Source organism: Sinohyriopsis cumingii, chromosome 7 (assembly GCF_028554795.1).
Source record: "Sinohyriopsis cumingii isolate HCF-2022 chromosome 7, ASM2855479v2, whole genome shotgun sequence".
Classification (NCBI taxonomy): domain Eukaryota; kingdom Metazoa; phylum Mollusca; class Bivalvia; order Unionida; family Unionidae; genus Sinohyriopsis; species Sinohyriopsis cumingii.
In genome coordinates this window covers 92,725,414-92,733,616 of record NC_142967.1, presented here as the reverse complement: position 1 = coordinate 92,733,616, position 8,203 = coordinate 92,725,414, and positions in this window count along the sequence as shown.

The window sequence follows — 8,203 nt, the reverse complement described above, 5'->3', positions numbered from 1 at the left end:
AAAAGAAAATCCAAGCGAAAATTCTTTAGCCTTCTAATAGTATAAGTTAGGTAAAAAAAAAATATGATAAGAACACTAGAAAGCTTCTAAATATTTAACATGGGGAATACAGGACCGGCACTTTGGGGACGATGGGACTTTAGCATAGGAATATTGACCTGTATATGGACAATAGGAATGGAACAGTTGAGGTGACGTCACTGTAATGGACATTGGCAACAATGTCCACCAGGCGTTCTATAAAGTGGTATCTCCCGCTCCGCCAATCATTCTATCCAATTATATATCCTGCCCCTCCAAGCACTGTTTTATTAGTATAGTTTCACCGCTGAACTATCTAAACTTACCTGCCCCGCCAAGCGTTATAGCCTTTCACGGTGATATCGCGACAATGGAAAGGGAATAGGTGAGGTGACGTCACGGTACTAAACATTGGCAACAATGTGGCAAGGAACTGACCTTAATCGGGCCAAACAATAAACAGCGACAGAGGGTAGCGGGTAAGTCCAGCTAGTGCAGCGGGTAGTAGGTATCGGGTGACGGGTAAGCTCAGCTAGTTCAGCGGGTGGCTGGTATGTTCCTCTAGTTCACAAACTATACCAATAAAACAACGCTTGGCGGGGACGGGACTGACGGGATATAGACATAGACATATAAAACATATGCAACACCTAATCTATAAAATCGACTAAAAAAATTATAGGGAAGAAAGAAAATCTTTTCGAGGCATATGAGTGGTCCTTAAAAAGAGCCTTTGTGTTTCTTCTATTTTCATACAAACACCAAATGTACTATCCACACACGGGAAGAGGAGAAAAACAAATCACAAATATACTATCCACAAAAACGTACGCGAACACATACAAACACACACTCTACTATCCACACAAACACACGCTCTACTATCCACACAAACTTACACTAATTCATACAAGCCCCAAATCTACTATCCACACAAACGTATGCGCACGCATACAGACCCCAAATATAATATCCACACACGGGAAAGAGAAAGAACAAACATCCACACACGGGAAGGAGAAAAACAATTACCAAATATACTATCCACACAAACGTACGCGCACGCATGCAAACATACACTCTACTATCCACACAAACACACACTCTGCTATCCACACACACGTACGCGCATTCATACAAACACACAAACACACACTCTACTATCCACACAAACGTACTCGCACTCATACAAACACCAAATATACTATCCACACACGGGAAGGAGAAAACAAAACACCAAATATACAATCCACACAAACGTACGCTCACTCATACAAACACACAAATACATACACACACACACACACACACACACACAATCACATCAGTAAAAGAGTGAGTGTTTATAGTCATACTACTCCACACTCGTTCAAATTGTCTCTTTTCTAGAGATTTGATAAGCCCTGAGAGGGGCTGTTTTTTTGGTGTTTTTATTTTTTATTTTTGTTGAACTTCAATAACATCTGGCTAATGCTGGCAACTCCCAGGCCTGGCCCCACACACGCAACGTCTACTCCAGTCCTGCTCCCAATTTTGTGGGATAGTGAAGACTTCCCTCTGTCTTCTCTTTTTTGCAGTCGGGGATGGTGAGGTCTCCTTATCTCTGGTACTGGTACTGGTGGCTGTAGCTGACGTTGTTGTGGTTGTGGTGCTGGTTGTCGTGCTGGTTGTAATGGTGGAGGCGTCCTCACCCCAGGCTTGACCTCACACGGAGGTCTCAGCATGAGGTAAGGCAGGATTCTTTCTTCTTTTTTCCTCTCCTCCTCCTCCTTTTCCATTCTCGCACTTTCTGCAATTGCCTCCATAGCCAGTTCGTCCAGGCATACTCCAGATACATTTGGCGTTCCAAGAGTTTTGTGATTCTGCTGCTCATTGTTTTCACAGTTGATTAATCAACGATGGGTAGCCAGACTGAGGAGAGCTCTTTATATTTGTCAAGGACGGACGTGAAGGAAACTATCCCTACGATTTTTTGTTGGGTCAGAACGCTATGATAGTTTGATTTTAGGGTGAGGGATAGAGAGAAGTCAAAGGGCATGTATCATGATAAAATTTCAAAACAAATGACAGACACATTTTTTTTCAAAACACATTTTCATTAAAATAACAAACAACCAACAATTAACCATAAAACATTTTTTTTACAAATAAACAGAAGTTTTCAAACAAATAAACTATTTTGGCATTGTTGACAACGTTGAGAAGTCAAGTGAGATTTCCACTGACGGATGTCATTGGGCCATTGATGTACACTACGTTTCCTAGCTAAAGACAAAAGATAGCCATAATGGTCACAAAACCATCTATCTACTTTGTCATCATTTCTAGAAGAGTGACGATCAAAATAAGTCACTAAATGTTCTAAAGAATATCCAAGACTGCTTTGATGAAGAAAATACGCACAATATTGTCCACACACCATGGAATCTGTGCCTTGTAATTTCACAATATTGAATCGTGTCTTCTGGGCATTTCTTCTCATAAAGTCGATGATGTAGAATTCGCGTTGAGCGTGATAGGTGTTACCACCTTCTAGGTCATCGATCGTGGTAGATTCCACTTTGAAAGGAATCACATATTACTTTTGATCTTCAGGCTCAAATTTTGTGCTACCATCTGTGGATATACACCCAAAATTTCAAACACACTACTATTAAACCTGATGGAGAACGTTTTCGTAACACTTTTTTGGCTCTGTTCAGGGCTTTGCCAAACGCTGCCTCGAACCTGTCAGCAATTGTGTCCACCAAATGTTTACCGCTAAAATAATAGCCTGCCGAAATTTTCAACGTGTAAATGCTGAATGATGAAATGCTTAGCTGGCTTTGTGTCACCCGAAAACCAGATTCTATTCATTTCTTCTTGCAATCTGGCGTTCAGGATTTCGACTTGGAAAGTGTTTTGAGTTTTAGTGATGTCTTTTATTTGTTTAGTGTGAATCATTTTCACCAAAGCCACTTCCCAATGGGCTTCGTGATGTAATTGGATGGCCTGAGGTAATTTGGCCGTGTAACAACACAAAGTATTGTTGGGAAACACCTTCATGGAACTGTCACTGGGTAACGTTAAGTAAAATTGGTTGTTGTTGTTCATAATTGCAGAGTTCTGCTTCTGTTCGAGGGGTCACTGGAAGTCAGAAGAGTATCTAAAAGATGATTTCTGCTGTGGTTATTGTTGGAGTGGTGACTGACGTTGGATGCAAGACTCCCGTAGTTTCCATTTGAGGAGTATTTCAGGAAAGGATTGGGTAAAAGGTAACCAATGCAACTGCTCAGTAAAATGGTCCACAATTGTTTGTCTCCTTGTTGCAAACTTAAATTGGCAGTGGCCGCACCGATGACACAATACACTAAAAAGATTTGGCAGAAAAAGACGATTTGCGTTTTAGACACACGTTTTCCACACCACACACGTAAGGGTTGCTTTTGTAGATCTTGTGGAGAAGAACTTGGTGAAGGAGTGGTCACTGCGGTGGTAGCGGTTGAAGCCGTGCTGAAGGGCATGATGATGGTCACTTCTTTTTTAATGTCGATGACATGCGAAGCTTAAGATATGCAGCCTTGCATATGTTCATGACTTGTTGGTGCAACGTGAGAGTACTGTCCAGAGTGACACCTAGGTTTCGTACTAACTAAGTGAATTTAATGTTGGTGTTACTGATATTTATTGTTTGAGGTAAAGGATGTGTCTGAGAAAGCCTTTGTATTGTGATCAGAATGGCCTCAGTTTTATCACATTTATCTGCAGCTTGGTACATGTCATCCATGATTTCACATCAGAAATGCACCTCTCTACACCTTGGATGATAGCATCAACTTCAGTCGGGTGGCTAGATTTGTATATTTGGGTGTCGTCATCGTACAATTGGTGAGACACTGGATGATGATCTATGACACTTGAGAGCGGCTGAGTGTATTTAATGAAGAGAACAGCTCCAAGAACAGACTTATGTGGACCACCACAACATAGGTTAACTGGGCTGGAATGTATTTCATTTGCAGACACAATTTGTGTCCTGTTGAGGAAAAACGGGTGTCAAATTGGATTTGGCAGGCGTCACTAACAACGGAGAAGTGGAAGAACCTGGGGCTACTGGAGACGCGGCCATCGTCCTGCAGGTCGTGGTTTGCGAATGTAAGGTTGCATCCTGGCCGAAGTTTCTCTCTTGCGGGTATAAGCTGTTTTCTGTGGGCTTTTCTTTTTCTGTGGGCTTTTGTTTATCTGGAGTTGTGATCTGGTCTTGACAGCGTTGCTCTTTTTCTTCTTTGGGGTCTGTTTGACATTTTTGGGAGTGGCTTTTTTCTTCGGGAGGAGATTGGGGGCATTAGGATCCCATTTTAAGAGGAAGCGAATGATGACACCTCCTAGAGAACGGCTACCTCCAGGTTTCAGAATGATTTGCTCTTTAGTTTGGGTTTCGATGCGGAGATCGGCCAGTTGCGTCAAGGCTACTTTGTTTCTGTCAAAAAAGCGTTTGGTTTCATGTGAAATGTGAATGATGCCTTGCAGTAATTAACGTGCTGTCACCGTAAACCATCGTAAGACTTCTTTGAGACTGGCTTCTAAGACACGAGCACATATTTGTGGACTTTTGTCGCGACTGATGCCGTAAAAGGCACGAATTAATTTGACGGAAGATGAGACTGAAGGGACGTCATGATGACGCTGTGTGAGACAGACCCAAAGTGTCTGAGGTTTTTATAGATTTTTGTTGTTGTTGTTGTTAAGTCGACGAAGGGGATGTGTACACGACAGGCTCTCTGTCTTGGCACCAGTGGTGAAACAGATGGGTACGAAATCGCAAATAATCGGTGCCGGTGGGTTTTAAATCCACGAGTAAATATGCGTGTGGGGTTTGTGTCTCATTATCGTACGCATGAGTTTGTAATGGCTAAGACTTGACTTGCGATTTATCTCTAGGGCTTTTAAACATGACCATGTAATGAATACTGAGACTGATGGTGCGATGAGCTTTACTTTGTTGAAACAAATTTTGAGTGACGTAAATGACACTGGCATTACGATGATGCCCTTTGCGCGTAAGCCAGTTTAATATCTTCTTCGTCTTCTCTTAATATGTCGTCGAGAATGACCAGATGAGTTTGACTGGGGTCAGACACGATCCCGTCGTCTTCGCTAGAAATGCCTTCCACAAATACGACGGAATCGCCTTGACTTTCTCGCAAGAGACTGTACGCCGATTGCCACTCTTTGTAACACCACACGATCCGCTGAGGCGGACAATCGATCAAATGATATTTATGTTCGATCAAACGTTTGACAAATTCGGTTTTGCTTGAACCGTTAGGCCCGGCAATTAACATGTTAAAGGGATGGCGATGATACATGGCCTCCCAGCTAGAACGATCTAGGTGTTAGTCGATGACTTTGAAAGTGGAAGAAGAGGGAGCATAGACAGAGAGATAGCCATAGTGCAGGGATTTTATTCTTTTTCAGGACAAGTTTATTGCAAGTTAAAATGGAACAACACAAAAGACAAAAATACATAAAAGCCAAATGGTTAAGTACAGCGATAAAATACACATCAAACTATCACAGTGGAACAAGTCACTGTACAACATGTTTTTGGTAACAAAGGGTGTGCTAGGGAAAGTGTGTAATGTTCTTAGAGTCTCTACATTGGGTAGTGTCACACAGGTGGAATCTCAGAATGGCTTTTCGGGAATGTTCATGACAGTCTTATCATGAAGGGATTGGTTGTCCTTAATGACGGGTTCTTCTTCTGGCACTGTCACTAACACAGGTTTAAAAGTTACCTTTTTCACTGGACGTTTGAATTTAGGATCAAAACTCTTGGTCTTTGTAGTTACAATGAACTAACGGTCTTGGACGTTTTCCCTTTTTATATGCTGACCAGTATCGACTTGTCCGTACGGCTAAGTGAATTGACTGGGAAGTCGCACTCGCTTCTGGTACACGATTTGATACACTTTTTCCAAAGGCCGACTGACAATTTGGTTTGTGGGTAAACGTACAATCACAGGCGGTCACTTTAAAGTTTCACATCCTGCCCAGGCTGTAAGGCTTCTTTCAATACGCCAAAGTTCACCATTCGACTGTTGCGATAATTGAGAGTCAGTCCTTTCCCTTTACACTCCGTGTGCACTTTTCCTTGTTTATCCCGGTATTCGTAGCCGTAACGTTTAGGAACGCCACTTGCAAAACTTACAATCTTGTCGTCCGTACACGCTCCTAAACGGTCTCCTTCGATGTCAGGGTGCGTTGACCCGGGCGATCGATGTAGATGCAACTGTCCGTGTCAAAATACAGGACGCGATCTCCTAACAGTTCTAAAGCTTCGTACAATTTTAAGTGAGCATGGGCTGTCACGTAAGCAGCAATAATGACATTTCCAAATTCGTCAGCTTGTACAAAGTCCAGTTCTTCTTCGTAATTTTCTAGGATCAAATCCTCACAAGGACGTCCACGTGTTCCATGATTTGAGTGAGTGTGGAGAAGTGTGATAATAAACACGCACTCCTATACTGATGTTAGTTTGTCTCTGTGTGTGTGTGTGTGTGTGTGTGTGTGAGCTCGCGTACGTTTGTTTGGATAGTAGAATGTGTTTTGTGCGTTTGTGTGAATGCGCGTACGTTTGTGTGGATAGAAGAGTGTGTATTTGTGTGGATAGTAGAGTGTGTGTTTGTATGCGTGCGCGTACGTTTGTGTTGATAGTATATTTTGTGTTTGTTTATTCTCCTTCCCGTGTGTGGATAGTTGATATTGGGGTTTTTGATACTATATTTTGGGTTTGTATGCGTGCGCGTATGTTTGTGTGGATAGTATATTTGGTGTTTGCATGAAAATAGAAGAAACCCAGAGGCTCTGTTTAAGGACCACTCGTATGCCTCGAAAAGATTTGCTTTCTTGCCCCCCAAAAATTGTCTATTTTATTGATTATGTGTGGTATATGTTTTATATGTCTATCTCTATATCCCGTCAGTCCCGCTCCCGCTAAGCGTTGTTTTATTGGTATAGTTTATGAACTAGCTGAACCCACTGAACTAGCTGAACGTACCCGTCACTCACCACCCGCTAATCTAGATGAACTTACCCACCACCCGCTCCCCGCTGAATTAGCTAAACTTACCCGCCACCCGCTACCCTCTGTCACTGTTTGCTCTTTGGCCCGATTGAGGTCAGCTCCTTGCCACATTGTTGCCAATGTTTAGTACCGTGACGTCACCTCACCTGTTCCCTTTCCCTTGCCGCTATGTCACCGTGAAAGGCTGTAAAGAAGTGTGGACCTTGAATCGAGCATAACCTACCTATTGATACTCCTAGAACTACCACGAGGAACAACACATATTAGCACTCGATTAAAACAATAGGAAAATATTTTCCACAAACCGCTTCCCCCCCCCCTAAAAAAAACCAATAGTACACCGTTCCATCGTCAAAATTCAAAAACCAAAACTATTGACTCGAATATAACATAATAGAATACATCGGATCCTAAATCCAAATTAGTGGAAAAGAAATACAACTGGGAAAAAGAACACTGGATCTAAAATTGCTGTCTCAAACATATATATAAAATAGCATACACACAACCTAGGCGACCTCTAGCAAAGGTCACAAAAAATTTCAAGGGAAGGAACTTCGAGCAAGGTGAAAAATACCAGGCTGGGACGAACAATCTTTTATATAACACTAAGGAAACATAAATATCCTATAAAAAATTCTAAGACTAAATTTTTGATATAAAATTCTATTTTAAATAAAACATACTACATATCTGAGGGGGAAACACAAAAACATAAAATACCTTTTTATTTTTTAAAAATGGGGGGGGCATCTGTCTGCCCTCCCCCCCCCCCACAAAAAAAGTGAAAGGCTATAGCGTCTGGCGGGGCGGGTAAGTTTAGATAGTTCAGCGGTGAACTATACGAATAAAACAATGCTTAGCGTGGCGAGACATAGAACTGGATAGAATGGTTGGCAGAGCGGTAAATATCACTTTATAGAACACCCGGTGGACATTGTTGCCAATGTCCAGTACAGTGACGTCACCTTACCTGTTCCATTCCTATAGTCCCTATACAGGCACAATATTCCCATGTTAAAGTCCCATTGTCCCCGAAGTGCCGGTCCTGTATTCCCCATGTTAAATTCCCCTTGTCCCCAGACGTGCCCACGACCTTTTAGACTGTGATTTCCA